General features: G+C 33.4%; 1 long non-coding RNA gene across 1 annotated transcript in view; it reads right to left on the bottom strand.

Annotated features, from left to right (window-relative positions):
• Positions 1-14411: 14411 nt before the first annotated feature.
• The window catches only part of LOC140623444 (uncharacterized), a 32053-nt gene continuing 23365 nt past the window's right edge, over positions 14412-23099 (bottom strand). The window contains exon 4 of the long non-coding RNA XR_012023062.1: positions 14412-17473. This is a non-coding gene — a long non-coding RNA (uncharacterized lncRNA). The remainder of the gene's footprint in view (positions 17474-23099) is intronic.

The raw sequence follows: 23099 nt of genomic DNA, 5'->3' as shown, positions 1-23099 counted from the left end.
CAGCCCAGGTGCCATTCCTCCCACTGATGCGTATGCATTCCTTCCAAGGTTATGTGCAAAAACATATATAAGAATAAAGTGTGTTATAGCTGAATAAATTGGTAAAGGATAGCAGGTTTGTTATGCTTCCCTTTTATTTCCTCCCAAAACACTTTTTTTTTTCTTTTGTAATATCACTAAAATTCTTCATACTTTTTTCCCTGGTATGCTTAGTGCCAGGGCCTATGTGACTTGCTACTAGGGACAGAACATAACACCTTACAAGTGACAGGTGTTTAATAAATGCTTGATGATTAATGAAACAATCTGAAAATGCTGTTTAGAAACTAAAACGGTTTTTATTTTTCTTGAATATTTTTATTTCCCTATACTGGCATGAATGGCTTATTTTAAAAATTGAACATAAACTGTGTAGCTAAACTCAAGCTCTTTATCTTCTTTGCTAATTGATAATTCCAGTGTTTTTCTTTTAAATGCACCAATGATATTTATGTAGTGTCTTCAATTTTCCCTTTTTTTAGCCAAGACAGTTGTACAGTTTAAAAATATTTTAATTCCAAACAGAATCATGTGATATTTTCACATGATTTTGAGTTTGGGCTTTGTCATTAGCTGCTAAATAATGACTGAGCTTTGGATTCTGGAAGTGTGATACAAGTGTCTGGAACCAGGTCATCAAGGAGCAAATGTCCTTCTGTCATATTTTTCATGTTGGCCAAAGTTCTCAAACTCCTGGTTCTCTTAGGACCTTACTTTCAACAAAAACCATTTAATACTTAGAAAAAGTTGAACTTCTGAGAGGAATGTGACATGAAATGTACAACAGTGCCACATGTTCAATTTAAGGCAATACAGGTTAGTAGCTAATAGGAAATCATGTGACAGTAACAAGATGGTCCAATTTTTCACTTGAATGATTTCTCTACAAAAGTCTAAATAGCAAACTTCATAGGATGTTTGCTTCACACAATGTACTTTAAAAATTTTTAACTTCAAACATCTAAATAGCATAGAGTATAACATAGTAAAGCCTGGTATTTGTAAGAAGAGGTGACTGTGATTTATCAATTTATAACCTTACTCATCTGTTTATTAACTTGGTGAATTTATCAAGACTGCATAAGTTTCCTTGTTGATGTTGACAAAGAGTGATCTAACAAAATGCAGTGAAACATGTGGTTCCAACTCACCTCATTTAGGAAGTCTAATCCTAAATGCCTGAGTTACAGGATAGTGGGAGGAGTATTAGCATCAAGCCAGTAGGAAAATGCAGAAACTTTCTGGTTTCTCAAAACCATTTATAGTTTATGACAAAATACAAATATGTTTTATAATGGTTTCTGTCCTTTAAAGTGTTGTATGAAATACATAAAATTCTTGGAATTATACATGAATATTTTATTGAAATACTAAATTCATAGGAACTTTGAAAAAGATATATATTTAGATTATTTTACAATCTCTGCCTCTTAGCAAAATTTACTCATTTTTATCATCAACTTAAACATTTGACTTGATGTTTAAAAGTTTTGGATTGAATTATGTAGCTATAAAATAATATGTATAGAAGTACATGAAGAACTAAAGTGTACTGATATTTGGCAGTGTCAACATTTTATTTACCTTTCACTGAAAAAAACCCCTCAGGTTTAATAACTAATAAATTTATTAGAACCTCAAACATTAGTCTTTATTGTGTGGAATTTGAATATTTTCTTCTAGCTTAATAAATACACTCAGAAAAAGCAAGATTTTGGTAGACCTAGATTAATGCATTATTAATTCTATCACTCTAAAGCATTAAACACCTACATGCCTAGGGGCCTAACTTTGAACATTTTCAAATCAAATACTATAGAATAAAATATTTATAAATATGGAGCTACTTGCAAAAATTTCAAATAATAATCAAGAATAAAGTGTGTGCCATGGAGGCAACAAAGACCTGTGTAACCTTCATTAAATATTCCAGTTAAGTGACAAACCTGAAGCATTCAGAGAAAAAAAATGAAGTACCAAGTGTATGAATGTCATTTTAAGTACAATAGAAATGAAAGTTCTATGTCTTTTATACAAAATGAATTTTATGTACTATTTTATTAATTTTAATCCTGACAGTGATCTTGTAGGATATGAAGATAGCGAGTCTCAGAAACATAAAAAGATTGCCTATAGCCACAGAAATAGTGATTGGCAGGACTAAATTTAACACGTGCCTGCTGTTCTCTAAAGCTAAGGCTATTTCCATTGTATTTGTGTGTGTATGTGTGTAATCATTTATTAGTAAGAATTGAGAGGAAGAAATAATGTAGGATTTGGTAAGCAGCTTAAATTTAATGGAATAAGTAAGCTTTAAGCCTCTTTCTAGAATTGGAATAATTTAGATAGGGGAAGGCCTCTCCAGATTAAGGTAATGGCATAAACTTCAAGATAATCATGTCATTCCTTTCTTCTAAATAATGGTTCTTCAGTTAACTTTTGTTCTAGTCCTCTACTCTATTATAGAGCCTCATTTTAAATGATTGCCAGAGGCTTCAAACTAAATCAGAATCTCCAACAGTGTCATCTTCATCTAATGTAGACATCAGACCAATCTTTATAAAATGTGCATTCATTCATTCCTTCATTATCCATTTATTGAATGCTCACCTACCATGTGACAGGTACTAGGTTAAGTGTTGGAGATATTATAGTAAGCCATGTAGTCTCTGTATTTTTAGTAAGCCATGTAGTCTATGCCTTTTTGGATGTCTTCATAACCATTGAGGAAATCATTTGATATATGATTTTAAAGCTTAGGTAGGAAGTCTAGGTTACCAATAAAAATTTAAGGATCATCTTCAAATTGGTGATTGTTGAAATTGTAAGTAATTTCTAGGAGATAGAAGTAGACGGGGAAAAAAAAGAAACCAGGAAGAAGGCCAAAATCTTTTAAGGATGATGAATTTAAGAGAGCTAGTAGGGGATAGAGGAGAAAGTATCAAGGAAGTTAAAGAGAACAGAATAGACAATGGAAGGAGTGCTGTTCAGTTGTCAGCTAGCTTTTGCCTTTACCGACCACACCAATAGCACAATGTAATATACATGACACAGTCTGAGGTGGAGAGTTAACACTTAGCCAACTGGTACAGCATGTCATGCTATACTTATTTTTTCCCTTGGGAAATTGACAAGGTGTTTTGCTGATGTTAACTTACAATGCATCTAAAGACTGACAAAAGGGAGAAGTTGAATCTAACATAGACATTTCATTCCTGCACTTTAGTTTGATCAGACTGATCAGTGACTCATAACTGATGCATAAGTGAGTACATTTTGATATTTAAGAAATGAAGTAGTATACATATTACTAAATATGATAATGCTAGTAATTTTCTCACTCAATTCCTGTTTAAGGATATGTCACAACAGTGGTATTCAACTTCATCTGAAATTCAAAACACTGAAATTAATTTTTAAACATTTTTATTGAGTTGAAGCAAGAGAGCTAAAGAACAATTAAGTTAATTCACATTTGACCATATACACATGTAATGGATACATTTTATACTAATGTGATCTAAGTGCTTAGCTCAGTATTAACCTAGCAAGCCTGTAATTTTAAGTGTTGGTCTAGTTATTTTGAACCTATAGCTTTAAAAATGCATGAAGCTCATTTCACATAATGTGTGTAATTTTAAAATTAGATTAATTGCCCCCTGCACTGTACTCTTTTCTGTCACCTCTTTCAGTTACAGTTATTTGTATATTTCTTGAATCTTATGTCATATGATCATATATATGTATCAGGATACAGATATGTACATACATGTACAATAATAATGGATGTTTAAATTTCTGAAACATTGGATACATTGTATAGTGAGATTCAAATTTCCATATCTTTATTCTATGTGTATTTTATTTTTATTTTACAGATGTGGAAATGGGGGCTCAAATAATTCAATAAACTTGTTGGTTACATAATTATTTAATGGAACTATAGATCTTGAAGTCAGATCTTCTGATTTTCAAAGTTCATATATTCCCAGGTAAATTAAGCTTACATGTTTCTTTTCTTTCCTTTGTTTCTCACATGCCATGCAGTAAGGTATAGATTTATAATCTTTTACATTTTAATAAATATTTAAGGTGTACATGTATCTGTCCTATATCTATGCAACACATCAAACAAATTATCCATTTAAAAAAAGACAATTTACATACCATTAAATAAACTAAATATTTTTACTCCCTGATATAAGCTAGTTTAGTTAAACTATTAAGATTATGTAAGAATACAGCCACATGAAACTTTTAGAAATGTCTGTATACAGTTATGCAATATATTTTAACATTCTACTCAATTTTATTGAAACATTTTGTTCCCTAAGAAGATTAAAAGATGTACAGAATGACCCAAAATGTCATATTTAGGCATCATTTCCAGTACATTTTTAAGGATAGAAAGAGTAAATTAAACGTAGATATGTAAAAAGTAGAGTATGTTGGTGGCCTTAGGAAAGAAATGATTGCAGGGTAAACTAAAATGAAACTCCTCTCTGGGAAAAAAGTAATTTAACTTCATGAACAGCTGTACCTCAGAGGGTCAGGCATATGAGCAATTAAAATGAAACAAGTTGATTTTAATATGCCTTAGTAACTGTGATTGATCTTACAGAGCTGTTGTTGACTATACATCAAGAAACAATTTAGGATCCAGTTTAAAACAAAGTTTATAATCCTTGTTTAATGGATTTTGGTACCTCAGGCTATACAGTGCTGTAAAAATGATTAAAATGTGCCCTGTCTCTGTGTAATCAATAAAACCTCTCTCTAAAATTAGGTTCCAAAGACTCCTCAGCAGGCTTGGCAGTGCCACGTCTGTAGAATTCCAAATGAGCCATCTATCATTATTTCCATACACAAGGTTCATTAGACACCTCATTCTTTATCTTATTAGCACCAAAGTCAGCTAAACAATCAAATCAAAAGGTCACCTTTAACAATACCTAGTTAAACCAAAACATACATCAAGACATTATTAATACATCAAATGCAGTGGTAAGAATTCCTACAAGGCCAATAAAGGGTTATTGTTAAAAGAACTGAAAATATACACATTAGTAAGTTGAAGAAAAAATTCTAAAGTGGCATCTTAAAGAGATGGGTTTATTCTATTACTGAAATCAGTAAACACAAAAAACTCCTTTAGATTATATTATTTTAAACCGTTTTTATTCTGTATATCATGAAATTGAATTTGTTGTTTTTATGAAACATATGGACAAGATCAGTAGCTTTGGAGTTACTTTAAATTATTTTTAAGATTATGCATCAGCCATAAGCACATGTTTACTGAATGTATTTGGTTTTTTAAATTACATTTTCATCACTAATATTTTATGATAGAGTTCTTTATTTTAAAGAAGTTGATGCATTTCAATTTTATAATTTATATAGCTAAAGAAATTTGAAGTTTAACTTTCATATACATTAAAGTTCAGTTCCCCTAGTAGTGAATGTTTTGCTTTTAAGTGAATCTAGTGAGAAATACATATCAACTCTGGAAATGTGTTCAGTTTATCATCCAATGTATCACATGAATAAAATGATACATAAACTTATTGCCTCTTTATAAATTCATCAATTATAATTTAATCAACTTTTATTTTGCTCTAATTTTAGATACTTAGATAAACTTAGTGGTCAATAGGATTAATTTCTACATCCATAGCTCATATATATGTATGTAGATTGCATGCTTTCCTTAATCTAATGTCCTTTGATTCTTTATCCAATTGCAAAATAAATGAATACGTATTTGTGTTTCTATTGGGTCAGCTTGGGTCCATAAGAAAATATTTTAATGATTATTAGCCAGGAATGAAGAAAAATAGCTCTTGCTGAATATTTATAATAACTCACTCAATGTTTTGTCATTGCTATATGTGTGGTGAGTCTGAAATATTTGTTAATGGCACTAGGTGCCAGATTATTTTGTGAATATTTCGGCTCTTGTAATCCCTCCCAAGTCAGCACTGTGCTTTAACTGCCATCATTATGTTTATTTCTGCTTGGTACTTTCAGATACAAAATGTTTCTCCCTGCCCTTCCCAAATACCCAGCCCTCACTGCCACTGGGATATATCACTTAATAAGAAATGTAAATCATTACGTTATCATGTAAACTGTAAAAAAACGGTTTGTTTTTCATTCTTTCATCACCCTAAAACAACACAGTGGAAGATGCAGGAGGGGAAATGTGACTTTCTATGCTGATATAAAGGAGGTTTTATTTTATTTTATTTTTAAAGATTGTATTTATTTATTCATGAGAGACACAGAGAGAGAGAGAGGCAGAGACATAGGTAGAGGGAGAAGCAGGCTCCATGCAGGGAGCCTGATGTGGAACTCGATCCTAGGACTCCAAGATCACGCCCTGGGCGGTAGGCAGGCACTAAACCTCTGAGCCACCCAGGGATCCCCAAAAGGAGGTTTTAAAAGAATTTAAGGAATGGTCAGGAAAGATGTTAAAATAAAGAAGAGGCAGGAGGAATTTAAAGAGAAGATATTGACTTGAAAAGTAATGAAGAGCTTAGGAGGAGGATGAGTGGCTTAGTATTTTTCAAATTGATTCAGAACGTCTTAGAGAATCATAGAAGAAGAGCATTATAGACATCAATAAGGTTGATATTCATATTAATCTGAATCAGTTAAAAATATAAAAAGCATGATACACTTCTTTCAGTTTTTGTTTTGTTTCTCTTTTTAGGATTTAAGATTTGCTTTAAAGAACAGACCATGTTAAGATTATAATAGTATGGCACTGGGACTAATAAACTACTGGAAGATACTGGAATATTCCTAGTTAAGTATCTTCGTTGTTCAAGGGTGTAAAATTCAGGAAGTGAAAGGATTTTTGAATTTAGTGCTAATCTTAATGATCAATAAAGTAATTATGACTGATAACACAGAGGATATTATCCTATACAAGGAAATGGCTGGCATTATTAGTAATAAATATGGGAAGTAACTGCATATTGTAAAGAACAGTGTTAGACTCCTTTCAGCTGCTTGCATGGGTTGGGTTTTTTAAGGGACATTACTATGCTGGGTTCCAAGGCTTCTAGCTACTTCCCAGCCCCCCACTTTAGAACAACTCCACTGGTGTAGAAATATTTAACTGGGAATCCATGTCCCTCCATCAGTTCATCTTGTGCATGTCTTAGGATCAAAAGGATGCCATAGTTTCTCTGTATTTGGGCAAACCAGAGTCTCTTTTCCATGATTATTTTTTTATGCCTCCAGCTGCATGTTTAAGTGAATGTATTTTGATGTCAGATAAACCTATTTTGAATGCTATGTGACTGCTTCCTCATCTGTAAAAGGCAATAATGCCTATCTGAAAAAAAATTGCTAGAGGGTTAAGTGTAAACTGCCTAGTAAAATATCTGGCACATATTAAGTGCTCAATAAATGTTAATTATTACTATTATGGTTAGCTCTCAAATTGCTATCTCATGGAGTTTATAGCTTTTCAGGATGTTTATTACTTTTTGAATGCTGCCTCAAGTTCTGTTTGCTTCGCAAACAGTTTTATTGATAGGCAGCAATATTCAACTTCATTTCAAAGTAAACAACTTTCCTTTTTAAGGTAGATGGAAAAGAATAGGAGATAAGGAATATAATGAAAGAAAACTGACAATAACAGAAGAGCAGCTGCACTCAGGGCAGGGTAAAGGGGAGATTTTAGGAAAGAAGTATGTCTACCTCCCATACACACTTCTATTTCCACCTTTTTACATGAGTCCTGCTCACAGGTCCTACCCTGGCTGGCAAAAGAAGAGAAGAGCAGTGTTTGAGGATAGGTCTCAGACATGGTGTGCTCTGCAGCTATCCAAGCTAGGAGCGAATACTAAGCCCTCTAGATGTTTCTATGAGCCATTTGTTTAAGGTATCCACTTGCAGTCATTCATTTCCCCTTATGTATTTAAAATATTTATCATGGATAATATTAATATTGTGGATAGTGTAGATAATGAAAAAACAAGGCTTACTCATCTTTAAGTGACTTATACTCTAACACTGCTGACAAATAACTAAAAAAAAACAAAACAGGGTGTGGTGGAAGCACATAGTGAGGCTATGATGGAGACAAAATAAGGAGGAAGACTTAGATTAGAAGGACTTAAGTTAGTGACACTTTCTACTTCAGAAATGCAAGCCAAGTCATAAAACATACAGTGGTGTAAACTGTAAAGGAGTTGTAGTAATACTTCCTTCCTAGTCTCTTCAATCAGAATCATGGCTTTTGGCAAATGAAGCAAGACAAGTAAAAGCTTAAATATTAAAGGGCATATTTAAGGATTGTGGATATCTGTCAGCAGCTGGCTAAGGGCAGTTATATAGCATGATTTTAGGGCAAGCGAAGCATTCAAACATCCCCTTCTTGGGGCATGGAACCAAAAGAAAAAAAAAACTTCCCATTTTGAAAATTTCAGATGATTTTTCCTTTTAAGTAGTAAGTTTCAAGATATTAAATTTTTCTCAATGTTTAAGTTCTAAGTAGTACACCTGATGTTTACAAAATTAAAGCAAAGTCAAAGGTTTTGCTTAATTTCAGGGTGGAGGTCTGTTGTTTATTTTCTTGACAGATGTGCTTGCCCAATGTTTGGTGTTGATATTTACATTTCCATCAAGGGAATAAAACTCAGAAAGTCCATCTATCTGTGCTTCTAAAATCAGGTGCCTATCATAAAGAAGTGAAGTTACTAATTTTTAAAAAAGAGAACTGCAGAGCAGAATGCTTTTTAACGCTTGGGTAACAGTGGGTGAATAGAAAACATATTCTCAGGGTAGCAAATGCTGTATTCCTAAGGGTGGATATGCTCAATCCCATACCCTTGGTGGAGTAATACCTGCTGGTCTCTAGAGATTCTTGAAAGTGAAAAAATGGTGAAAACTTCTTTTTCAATTGAGTTATTCTCCGTCCACTCTACATTGAAAACAGTTAAACTCTGATTAGATATCAAAGTACACACCTTCTGGGCAGCCTGGGTGGCTCAGCGGTTTAGCACCTGCCTTTGGCCCAGGGTGTGATCCTGGAGTCCCCGGATCGAGTCCCACATCAGGTTCCCTGTGTGGAGTCTGCTTCTCCCTCTGCCTGTGTCTCTGCCTCTCTCTCTCTCTCTCTCTCTGTGTATTCTCATGAATAAATAAAATCTTAAAAAAAAAAAAAGTACGCATCTTCCAGTTGTTTGTTTTCTATTTGAAACCTAAGGAAGGAAAAGTGGGTAACCAGTCATCACTCCTTTGTTTGAAACTGTAGATCTAATCTTACGTAAATATAAGAAAAATTCCAGAGTGAACAAAATTGTTGTATGTGATTTTTTTTTAGCTTCCTAGGTTTTAAATTTTTTAGCATGAATAATGTTGACAAAATTTAATGAAACAAGAATAGTATGGAAATAGATTTAAAGATAATTCAGGTTTTTCCACTCTTGCTTTATCCAGTTGTTATTATTTGCTCATTTTATTATTAAGGTATCTTAAAGGTCTTTGCTTGTGTTCAATGTATCTAGGTAACAACTATTTATCAGTTTATAGAAATATTTTTCATCCTTTTTCTCACTCTAGAATAGGTAGTCTTTCATGTATATATATTGTAATTTATTCATCTTCTATGGTTGGGCAATTTACATGTTTTTAATATTTTGATATCATAATTTAATTTCTATACTTGAAGTATTGTATTTTTGGAGGCAGGTATATATTCTAGGTGAATTTTTAGAAAGATTCCTAGAAGGACCCTAGAAGTTGAATTGCTGGTTCAAATGCAAATGTCATTTATTGAGTATTGCCAAATTCCCCTCTAGTGTTTGAGAAGACTGTTTACCTTGCCAACAAAATGAGTTGCCACTCTGATAGGCAAGCAAGGACACTGCAATGCCATTTTCATTCTTGATATGAGTGAAACATTGCATATATCATGTTTAAGGGTCATTTAGATATTTTTTTCTGAAGGATGGTTAGTCATGTCTTTTTTTGCTATTTTTCTAAATTTTAAGAACATTTTTCTTAGATACAAATTGCAAACATTGTCTCCTAGTTTGTCATTTGTATTTTGACTTTACTAGTGATGTTTCTTGCAATAACTTTATATTTATTATGCTTTATTTTAATTTTTGCATAGATATTTCTTTTTCACTTAATCTCTTATTCATTTGGAATTTATTTTGGTCATAATATGAGTTATGAATCCATTTAAAAAAATTTTTTTATTGGAGTTCAATTTGCCAACATATAGCATAACACCCAGTGCTCATCCTGCCAAGTGCCCCTCTCAGTGCCCATCATCCAGTCACCCCAATCCCCCGCCCACCTCCCTTTCCACTACCCCTTGTTAGTTTCCTAGAGTTAGGTGTCTCTCATGTTTTGTCACCCTCACTGATATTTTCATTCATTTTTCTCTCCTTTCCCTTTATTCTCTTTCAGTAATTTTTATATTCTCCAAATGAATTAGACCATATAATGTTTGTCCTTTTCTGATTGACTTATTTCACTCAGCATAATACCCTCCAGGTCCATCCACATTTTTTAAACAAATGTGACCCATAGGGTTTGTAGATGCCTTTTACCAGATTGAGAAATTTCCTTTTATTTTTAGTTTCCTGAGAGTTATCATGAATGGGTGTAAATTTTATGAAATGTTTTTCTTCATCATTTTATATAATCATGCGGTTGATCTTTATTTTGTTAATATAGTAGACTATATGAATTGATTTTTTAATATATAACCAGCCTCTCATTCCTGGAAGGAAATCCATTTTATTGGTAGATTTTTCTTGATTTTATTTTTTTGAGCAGTTTAATGTCTATGTTTATGAAGGATATTTTTCTGTAGTTTTCTTTTGCTTTCCTGTTTTTTTCTTTATGGTACTGTATTTTGTCTGTTTTGGTACCAGGGAAATACTCATCTCATAGAATAAATTGGAAAGTGTTCCTTTGTCTCTTATTTTTAGGTCAAGATGTTTTAGAATTAGTCACAGTTCTTCTTTAATGTTTGGTGAAATTCTCCACTGAAAGTGTCATAGCCTGGAGATTTCTGGGGGAAGTTTTTAACTATTCTTTAATAGTTTTAGCTGTTCAGGTTATGTATTTCATCTTGGTGAGATCTGGAAGATGATGATTTTAAAGGAATTTCTTTAGTACATTAAATTGTCAAATTTATGTGAATAGAACTTCTTCAAACATTTTTTATAATCAGGCAGCATTATATTAAATATTTCCTAATTTTGGTAACTAATTAATAATCACCCTCACAATTTCAATTGTACTAGTGTGTCGAGGCATTGTAAGAAGGCAAGAAAAAAAAGTCTAGTTGAAATGACAAGGTTGCTTAGCACATCTCAGTGCTAGCATAAATTTATAAAATAATCTATTTCTAAATTCTAAAATAAGTGGAAATTGACAGAAAAAAACTTACAATAGCATCAAAAGTGTGAAATACTTAAACAGCAGATATGCCAGACTTGTATATCCAAACCTGTAAAATCTTGCTAAGATAAATTTAAGAACTAATGAAGGAAGAAATATATAATGTTTATGGACTAGAAGAAACAATATTATTAACTTTTTTTTTTTTTTTGCAAATTTATATGTAGAGTTACAGCAACCCAAGTCAAAATCCCAGCAGACATTTTGTAGGAATTGATAATCTGATTTGACTGATTGATTGATTGGATTCCCCCTTGCCCCCACTTAACCTGCCATGTTTCATTCCATCAAATTCTCCGCCCACATAAGATCATTTAGATAGCACTTCATTAGGAATAGGAAGGCCATTGGGAGAATCCAGGATTCTTTCAAGCAAATTTCCTATCATCTGTCATCTGACTAAATGAGTAGCACTTCCAGTATAAGGTGTCAGAGTGATGTTATTCAATTCAACAAAGGATGATCTCTGGGCAGTGGCTATAGAAATGATCATAAGAAATGACCTAAAACTAAAACCTAGGACTCTAAATTTCCAGAAGAAAATTGAAGGAATTTCTTGGCTTACACAAAATTTTCTTAGGACACAAAAGGAGTGAATCATAAAACAAACTGACAAGTTTTGTTGCATCCGAATTAAAAACTTCTCTTCAAAAGACATTTAATAAAATGAAAAGACTACCTAAAGGCTGGGAGGAAATACTTGTCAATCTATTTATCATAAGGACTTATATTTAGTGTATAGCAAGAATGCCCAAACTCAAAAATTAGAAAACAATCCATTACAAAATGCCAAAGGACTTGTACAGACATTAAACCAAAGAGGAAAAGTGACTGGCAAATAAGCACATGAAAAGATGCTCCTCAAGGAGCTACACATTAAACTCCAATGATATACCCTTCCTACAGTTTAGAATAGTAAAACAAACAAGCAAGCAACAACAGAAAACTCAAGCAACAACAACTAAGAATACCAAAAGCTGAAAAGTTGCAGGACCATGGATCTTTCATGTTGCCTGTGGAAGTGCAACATTGTACAGCCATATATATAAATCATACAATCCAGAGATCTCACTCACTTCCCCAGGCACAGGGAGGGAAATGAACAATATGTCCATACAAAGACTAAGTTTTATAGCAGCTTTTTCATAATCAACAAAATTTGTTGTATTGATTATCTATTGATGTATAATCAACTACTTTAAAAATTGATTTAGAACAAAACTGTTTACCATCTCACTTTTTTGTTGGCCAGGAATTCAGGAGTCACTTACCCAAGTCTTTTTAGTTTAGGATCTCTTTAGTGGTTTCAGCTAGGATATTGGTCAGGATATAATCACTTGAAATATTAACTGGGAATGGTGGAAATACCTCCATTTTGGCTTTCTCACATAACTGTTTAGCTGGTATTGGCTGTTAGCAAAAGGCCTCAGTTCCTTGCCATGAGCCCTTCTCTAAAGAGCTGCTTGAGTATCCTTATGGTGTGTGACCTGGGGAAGATGGACCAGTGTGTGATCAAAAAAGGAAAAACAAAAAGTAGACAATACTTATCTTCCCTGCATCCTAATTCATCTATTACCTCATGTTTTCTTTGATTTAGAAACATGCATGAGGCACCTACCATGTACCACAATCTATGCTAGGTAGTAGAAATGGCAAAATAAATAAGACAAAGCTCTTGCCTTTATTTTTATTTTAAAAAGATTTTATTTATTTACACATGAGAGAGAGAGAGAGAATGAGAGAGAGAGAGAGGCAGACACATAGGCAGAGGGAGAAGCAGGCTTCATACAGGAAGCCTGATGTGGGCTCAGTCCCGGGACTCTGGAATCATACCCTGAGCCAAAGGCAGCCGCTCAATTGCTGAACCACTCAGTCATCCTATTGCCTCTAAATACTTTCTAACGTGTTCATACAAATGGACACAAAGCAGAGTTCTTGAAATATACCTTTGCAAGTTTTCATATATACCTCTTTTTGAAAAGTCATTTTCATTGAAGTAAGCCTATGATGTACTTTTTTAAAGAATACAGATCAAATTTTTTAATTAGCATAAAAAGTTTTTTCTATAGATATTTCAAAATCATTTCAAGTACATTTACATTCTTAGAGGTAAACTGTAGAATCCAATATGAAATACAAATCCATGTTTTAGTATTAGAAATTGCAGTAAAATATCCATCTCCATGAAAACTAGGACTATCTTTAGTTACACTCTCTAAATATAATGAACAATAATCTGAAATTTTGATAGATCCTTTTTATATCCCTGTAATTAAAAAGAAAAACTTTTACTAAACTATAATATGCACATTGAAAAGAGCACTTATTGCAAGTGTGCTGTTTGAGGAATTTTCCCAAACTGAATAATCTGTGTCACCAGCAACAGAAGTCAGAACAGTAGCCCCTTGTGCCCTTTTTTGAGGACTTCCTCTCCCCAGTAGTAACAGTTATCCTGAAATCTGTTGATTTGGATTAGTTTTGCTTGGTTTTGATTTTTATGTAAGTTGAGCTATACTGGGTGTAATCTTGTTTCTAGTCACTGTCTTTAATGTCATGTCTTAAAATTCATCCTGTGCTGCATATGACTTTAGATAATTCTCATTTCTGTGCATTCCTTGTGAACAACCATAATTTATCAGTTCCACTCTTGCAGGCATTTTGAATAGTCTCAAGTTTGGAGATATAGCAAGATATTGCTGTAAACATTTGATTGCTGCATGGTTTTTGGTGCACATATGTATACATTTCTGCTAGGCATACACCCAGGAATGGAATAGCTGGGTTTAGGATAGGCATATGCTCGGATTTAGAAGATCCTGCTAAAGAGTTTTGAAAGTGGTTATATATATTTTATCTTAAAATTTTCTCTTGCTTGTTCCTCACACTAAATCCCAGCATGACAGAACAAATATTAGAACAGACATTGTCCAAAGTAATTTGTAAGAAGAATTTATTTGCAATCTCAAGAATTTACACCAGCTTTATTTTTTATTTTCTCACATGTCTGAGTTATTTTAACAATCACTTAAATTATTTAATATCCATCCAAAAATGAGTAAAATTGAAGTACCCAGAGGGTCATTGTCACCTGTATATCAGCTAGTATGCCATCCTTCTACTCACAGGGATAACCCAATTTAAGAAGTATGGGGGTAAACTAATACCAAGGTATATCTACTGTATGATACTCACTGTCTGGGATGAGCATGTACATAATAATCTCATTATCCTTCATACTGTAAATCCTCCTGAGGGAGACATTGTTATCCTTACTTATATAAATTAAAAATAAAAGAAGTAGAGGATATGTAGAATGTGTCTAGTCTATTTCATCGAGTTTGTGTTTTATCAGTTTTTAGAAATGTAACTTTTTATTATATTTTGCAAGTTTGTATGGGAAGGATAGAGAATGGGGTAGAGGACAGAAGATGTGCTTGAAAATGCTCTACACTAGATGTAAAAGACCAGGATTTAAATCATGTTCTGCAGCTCCTGGTGATGTTCTGCAAGGCAAGAGTATTAATTCTTCTGAGTTTCAGTTATCCTTACATGTAAATATGATATAATATTCTTCTCTTCCTACTTGCATGGATTTTTGTGAGAATGACACATGAAAAAAAAGATAACAAAATGATAATGCCGTGTTACACAAATTACTTAGTCTCCTCATTGTTTCTGTGCATAATTTTTCCTAATGTTCTTCCCCAATATATGTATGCCTGAAACACAGTGCTCATTCTTTTGGAAGTTTTCATTAAATAACATTTGCATATTTTAAGCACTTTTTAAAGAATTTCACATTATTTTGGGTAAATTTCCTAGAAGTGACAGTGCTTCATCACCGATGATGTGCTATATACATTTATATTTAAACTTCACATTATTAAAGAATAATGTGTAGTATAAATACTAATCTCCAGTAATTTTTTTCCAGTAATTTTTACCCAAGTTGAACATACTTTTACAAATACCAATGTTAAAACAAAATGCAGCCCTTTATTGTGCACCAAAAGGCTATGAATGAAGTTTTCTTTTTGATATGACTGAAGACAGTAGATTTGTTAGGTGATAGCTTGGCAGTTATTACCAATTTCTGGTTCAACTGTTTGATTGTTTTACTTTAACAATTAGCAAGAGCTAATGTGGACTTAACTGAATTGAAGACATTCAGTGTGATCATGAATGTCTTGAAGTTTAATATACAATGTTAGTTTTGTGCTTTAGGAAAGAGAAAAAAGGGAGTGATTATGAAAAATCTATTTTAAAGGGTAAAAAAATATTTAGAAAAATAACTCTTTTCAACCCTTTAATTCTTGATGTAATGTAATCTTACTTAATCTATTCTTGCTCTCAAATAGTTCAACTTATTCACACATACTACTGAAAAAAATCAAATATTTAAGTACAGTACTATCAATATCTGAAAGCATTTGTGGAAGACATGTTTCCAGTTATTAAGAAAGGTGATATTTAAACATTATGTTACAGTTTGATAATGCCTTTGCCAAGGAACCAAAACAATAAACACAGGCTCTATAAATTTTAATACGTATTTATATCAACCTGACCCATTGTTTTCAATACCTATGACAAATTTCTCCAAAGTACTATTTTCAAAGAATTTACATAGGAAATAATAGATGTTCAACGGATCAAAGTTTTATCATGATAAATATTTTTGTATCTCCTGTTCTTGTTTTCCATGCATAATTACAAACTAATCTCCCCCAGAACTCTTTAAGAGACTTTGTAAAATGTTGACATGGAGAAAAGAAAAATATGCATTTTGATATGTTTACAATGTGCTCAGAAACTTGTCTTAGATTCTTAACCAGGGAATATGCTTGTTGATTGAAGCATAACCAGGGAATATGCTTGTGGATTGAAGTTATGTTTGTTAGTTCTGATGAGAATTGAAATTTTAGTCAGCAATTTACAAATTATTTCAGGTTTTAGAAGGAGGCGAGGCTAAGTAAGTTTGAAGAACAGAAAGTACATGTAGGTGCTGAGCATATTCATGGTTAAGAGGTTGCTCCTGGAGAAGGGAGAACAGAGAGCAAAATATATATATCCCGTTTTGGAAAGTTAATAACAGGGATTTTTCAATTCCTATTTTAAAATTATTATGTTATACAGACACAGCCCTATCCCTCCTGGGTATAAATCTGATAATTATAATGCAGATAATTATAATGGGAGTAGTGACTGAAGTCTTAGATATAATATTTTAACCTTTAGCAAAGTAAAGAAGTATATGCACATGTAAAGCATCAGATATTTCAGGAAGGCTTATTGTGAAATGAGAAACATCTCTTTCCTCCCTACCTTCATAATAACCTGACTCCCTGGAGGTATCTGCAAGCATTTTTTCCATAATTAATTATTTTATTATTAACCTTTATATCTCTAAGTATTATGTTTAATTAGTGATTTGTTGATCATCTATAAATCATGACAGTTATTGTTGTTTTTATGATTTTTTTCCAGCACTCTCCTGCTTTATTTTTGTCTTTTTGACTTGTTCATTTCTTTGCTTGGAATATCTTTCTCTAAAGCATTCTATGTTTACTTCACTCCGATCTCCTCAAATGTCATCTCCGTTGAACAGCTGTGTGTCTAAATAGCTCTTCTCCCTTCCCCCAATATATTTTTCCTGATTGTATTTACCATTGCCTGATATTATAAATTTGTTGCATAACTTATTTACTTCCTCTCTCCCATATCTGTGTGTAAGTTCTGTAGTGAGAGTATCTTTTTTGCTTATTGGTGTGTGTCTAGTGTCTAGAACAGTGTTAGGCACATTTTATGCATTTTTATCAAATATTTGTTAAATCAATGAATGAAGGGGGATCCCTGGGTGGCGCAGCAGTTTGGCGCCTGCCTTTGGCCCAGGGCGTGATCCTGTAGACCCGGGATCGAGTCCCACGTCGGGCTCCCGGTGTATGGAGCCTGCATCTCCCTCTGTCTGTGTCTCTGCCTCTCTCTCTCTCTGTGACTAAAAAAAAAATCAGTGAATGAAGTGGTTAGCAGATATAAATTTTATTGTTTTAAAATTTAAAAGTCTTACAAACTTGAGGAATATTTATCTTGTTTACAACATTGTTAATGAGAGCTTATCAGTTTCAGTGAAATTTAGGATGGACTTAAGATAACCAAATCTACTATTCCTGTGCACAAATGTTATTTATTTTTGATATTCAATAGATGTGATATGTGTGTTTATGTATGTATTATGTCTTTGTAACCCCCCTAATAGTGTTTATAGAGAAAACAGAATGAAAAATATGTCTTAATCCTTATGAAGCAAGGCAGTATTATCCAGTCCTAAAAGAAATATCCCTGAGAAGACAGTGTTAGTTTATGATAAGAGTAGAATGTCTGTATTTATCGTGTGGTTCCCAGTTTCATGCATTCTACCAACTGGGGACACAGCAACATACAATGTGTGTTGATATAGGGGTCCTGGAGGGTGGGCCCCAAGCTCTAGGGGTGTCTTTTCCAAACTAGTCCCTCATTTGCACCTTCAAAAATATGTCACAAAGAAAGCCACTTAATGTTTGCTGTGCTATATGTATTTCATAAATTATTTTGGAAAAATATTTGACCTTCCTGTAGGAAGTTGGAAGGGTAGTCTGGAGTGTTCCTGTACACACTTCACCTAGCTTTTCCGAATGATGGTATTTTACATACTCATTTGTCAAAACTAAGAAGTTAACATCGCTGCAATGCTGTTAATGTTACAGATTTTTCCAGTTAGGATATTTTTCTGTTCCAAGATCTAATCCAGGATATTACATTGTATTTAATCATAATGTCTCCTCCTTGCCTCCTCCAGTCTAGGATGGTTTTTCAGCCTTCTTTATTTCTCATGACCTTGACAGTTTTGAAGAGTACTGGGTTAGGTATTTTTTGAGAATTTGTGCCTGACATTTTCTCGTGGTTAATCTGGGGTTATAGATTTCTAGGGGTAAAATACTTAATGCAGAACATGTCAAAGAAGTTACTTAGATAGAAGTCCTGGTATAATTGTAAGCTTACTAGAAGACCAATTACATTTTTTAAAATTCTCATTTCTCAAGAGTCTGTGGGCTCTTTTCATGCACACCAGAATTGAGATTGTATTTTTATTTAAAATATGGATTTTTTAGATGTCTGAAATTTAAAAAAAAAAAAAAAGATGTCTGAAATTTTGCTTGTGTCAAGGGATAAGCAATGGGTAATGTTTTCAAATTGGCACTGATACTTGCCAGTGGTCCCTTGAAACAAAAAGTTGCTATTCTTGATGCTGCTGTTCTTTTGCTGTTTCTTTTCTTCTTCCTCTTCATCTTCCTCACTTCCACCTCCTCTTTATATTAAGCAATCGCTGTAATTTTTATAAACTCTATACAGCCTTTAGATTTAGTGAGACATTTTCCTTTATAACCTCCCACATATTTTCTATTTTTGAACAAAGCTTTCACTGTAATAATCAGCATTGATAAAGATAAAGATAATTCTTATGGCAATTTATTTGTTCATTTCCACTCTGGGTGGGTTTTTGAGATTCTATTTTTTAGCATGTCATGTTGTTGAAAATGTGTCTCCTTATTCAAGTTATATATTTAGAGCTTCTCCTATTCTCCAGTAGAGACAGACAACAATAGCTATTTGAACTATGCAATCTATTTCAATATATATATTGTCTTTAACTCCTGATGGTATTGGTATGGCTGATAAGAGTGCTTGTATCTGTGCAACTACAATTGCTTGCCAAATTACCATTGCTAATTCCATAATAAATTATAATTCACAAACAAAATGTGTTTTAGATGGTAAGAGTATTGTTCTGTTGACTGGAATTCTAAAAAAAATCAAGATAAAGTCTTGAAAAATAATTTAGGTGATTTTTAAGAGATTAGGGCTAGAAATTCTTATTTAGAGAGACAAGAAAAATGTTCAAGACAAAGCAGAGGATAAAAATGGACCTTTTGTGAACTGCTTGGTCAGTAACTAAAAGACATACATCTGTATATTCTATTTTTGAATGTTACATGTTATTATGTACATTTTATGATATTATGGGGTTTGGATACAGACCTTTTATTCAAGAGCATTTTCTTGCCTATGATGAAAAACAGCTCATCTGCATTTGTCTTCATACAGTATCAAACAATAACTTACTATTCACATAAAACAAAAATAACAGTGGACACTTACATAGCACATACCATGTATAGGGACTAAAGTTGATGGGAGAAGGACAGATTTCCCCAAGAAGACAATGTGAGTTTATGATAAGAATGAATGTCTGTATCTATCCCATGGTTCCGAGTTCCATGCATTCTACCTGCTGGGGATGCAGCAACATAAAATGTGTGTTGATGTAGGGTCCTGGAGGGTAGGCCCAAGCTCTCAGGGTATCCTTTCCACACTGGACTTTTGTCTGCTCTATCAGGCTGGCAACTCCTGAGCGGTGCAGTCTGTGTGTGATAAGGGCAGTGAATCCAATGGGAACATGCCCACTGTCATAACTCCTTTGCCTTGTTCCTATGTAGACTTCTCTATGGATCAAATACTCCACACTTTTGGAGAGTGGTGCTGGCTGAGGCTGTGCTGGCAGCTATGTGCATAATGTAATCAGATATTGCATCCAAAATTTCTAAAGCAGTAGCTTTTCCAGCATCTAGTACACCATATTACTAGAAATGGGCAGTGTCTGCATCTTTGAAAAAAGGAATAAAATAGATCATCAGTTAGCTTATCCTAAACATGATATGAAGCATAAATTATGTATATTTATATGTAAATTAAGAAAAGATAGTGGGGAAGTATCAAAGAAAACTAAAAATTCATGTCATGATTCCTCTCAGATCCAGTCCCTGGATTTCCTAGTTCTCCAGTGGGAAATATATCTTCCCAGCTCCCAGGCTCTCTGTTATCTGAGAATAGGCTAGGAAAAGCACCAAGGAAAGCCCAGAATATTTTCTGACTCCCACATTTAGATAATGCCTTAGAAGCATCTATATCTTGTCTGTGATTCGAGCTCTCACTAAGCAGTCAGTCCCTTTCATAGTCTCAGGTTCCCCGAGGCCTCAGCTACTGAATTCTTGTTCTCACTTGACAGCCCTGATTTCTGGGCTCTGGTTACAGTACCTGTTTCCTCTGTCCATCTAGGATAGCAGCTTCTTGCTATTGCTCCTTTGGAGTTCCTTACTGTTTTCTGTGTAGCCATTCAGCTTTTCCATCACTTGCATAACCAATTCCCTGCATTAAATGTTCTCTATTTGAATACCTAGAGTGGTTTCTGTTTTCTTGACCAGAGACTATCATGAATAATTTGCTCCTCTCTATTGAAACTTGAAATCTGGATGAAAGAAATAGGTTCAAAGAAATATAACTTAATCAAACTAACTTCAGGAGAGATGAACTCAATATAGCAATCTAGAAATCAGATTCATTAAAGATTTGGCATCACCTCCTGTCTCCAGCAAAACAAATTCAAGAACAAGGCCCAAAGTTCTATTTATGCTGTAGTCTAGATAATTCCAATGTGTTTTAAGCTTATCAACATGTCTCAGAAACAAAATTTGCAAATTACTTTTATGGAAAATGTTTTACGCTGATACCAAACCTGGCAATGAAACCATCAAAAGGAAAAATACAGGCCAGTCCCATTTGTGTCATGAGTAAATATCAATAAAAACACTCTAAATATCAACTAAAAATCACAGCATTGGGCAGCCCGGATGGCTTAGCGGTTTAGTGCCGCCTTCAGTCCAGGGCCTGATCCTGGAGACCTGGGATCGAGTCCCATGTCGGGCTCCCCGCATGGAGCCTGTGTCTCTGCCTCTCTCTCTCTCTCACTCTCTGTGTCTCTCATGAATAAATAAATAAAAAAAAAATCACAGCATTACATTTAAATTAAAATTTATAACTGTGAATGGGAAATGCTCTTACAGACATTTCATTAATGTGAGGAATCCAGCAGAACCTCATTTATTCCCCTTTACACACAGAAGGAAACCAGACAAATAAAATCCTTAAGATTCACTTACAAAAAAAAAAAAAAAAAGCACTCAATATTCATGTCTTCATCAATCAGATTCCAGTTTGAACACTTACATAAGATAACCAATTGACAAGCAAAGCCATTTGATATTAAAGATTATGTTCTACAAGCTCTAAAAATCAGCATTAAATGACAGAGTATTCGGAATATTTATTTATTTTGCAAATAAGTTGCAAATACATTTGTTATGATTACAGAAAATAGACAAAGATGGTTAAAGTTCCCATTTTTATTCTATTCTGTGTCTGGGACCACAAAATAATACATTGATATTTTTATCACTATTTGTAATTTGGTATCTCATCAATGCAGATTCTCTGGCCTCAATATATAATCCCAAGTGGCATTGGCATCCATTGATGTGGATGGAGCTAGAGGGTATTATGCTGAGTAAATAAGTCAGTTGGAGAAAGACAATTATCATATGATTTCATTCATATGTGGAATTAAGAAATAGTGAAAGAGATCATAAGGGAAGGGGGAAAACTGAGTGAGGAAAAATTAGAGAGGAAGATAAACTATGAGAGACTCCTGACTCTGGGAAACAAGCAAAGGGGAGGAGGGTTAGGAGGTGGAAAAACTGGGTGATGGGTACTAAGGAGGGCGCTTGATGGGAGGAGCACTGGGTGTTATACTATATGTTGTCAAATTGAATTTAAATAAAATATTTTTAAAATATAGTGAAAAAATTGTGCCACAAAATCTAAAAAGAAATAAAAAAAGAAAGTAACTTTTCTGAATTTTCAAAAATAAAAACCAAATTTTAATCACCTATGCTAGGATTTTTCTCCACCAAAAAGTTATCACAAAATTGTCATAAAGAAACTAGCAAAAAAGTGTATAGCTAATAGTTATAATCAAAGTATAATAAAATTGATTCAGACAATAAAATATTTTTTTTCTGTTTATTGTGATGTTAGTGGGATTTATCAGCTTTAAAAGTATGCCCTGTTGGTTGTGCCTCCTTCTTTCCCCTCAGGTGAATATGAATATTAATTTTTATTCTTTATTATGTATTTGTACCTTTGCAAATGCATAAAAAGACTTTTTCTTAGAAACTGCTTATAAAATTAAATAAGCTTCAGGACTTTAAAAGTTTTCCTTTCTACAAGCCATCTCAGATCCTTCAGGTTGTTTGCAAAATTCGGTAGTAGGCAAAAGACTCAAAATCCAAAGAATGTGAATTCAAAGTTTGTGGCAATCACCTAGGAACTGAAGGGCAAGAGGGCTCTAGCAGATGTAAGAGTTAAACTAACATATTGGAACAATCACAATCAGTAATGCCCTTCTGGAAACCCATGTTGCTCATTAGCATACCAGTATGTCTGAAGATCCCTATGCCAAAGACATGAGCTTAGTGTGTTCATTCTGGCATTAGTCACAGGTATTTAATCACAAAACCTTTAGTCTTGGCATATATGTAGACATTTTGAAACATGTTTGGTAAATATTAGAATAAAATGGTCGTCAACAACAAATACTGAATACAAGGAAGAGACTTTCTGCAGCTAGATTGCATAAGACTTCCAAATACCAGAACATTTCCATTGATTTATATTTTACTGCATACATA

The sequence above is a fragment of the Canis lupus genome, chromosome 33 (assembly GCF_048164855.1).
Source record: "Canis lupus baileyi chromosome 33, mCanLup2.hap1, whole genome shotgun sequence".
Classification (NCBI taxonomy): domain Eukaryota; kingdom Metazoa; phylum Chordata; class Mammalia; order Carnivora; family Canidae; genus Canis; species Canis lupus.
This window is presented reverse-complemented; position numbering and strand designations above follow the sequence as displayed.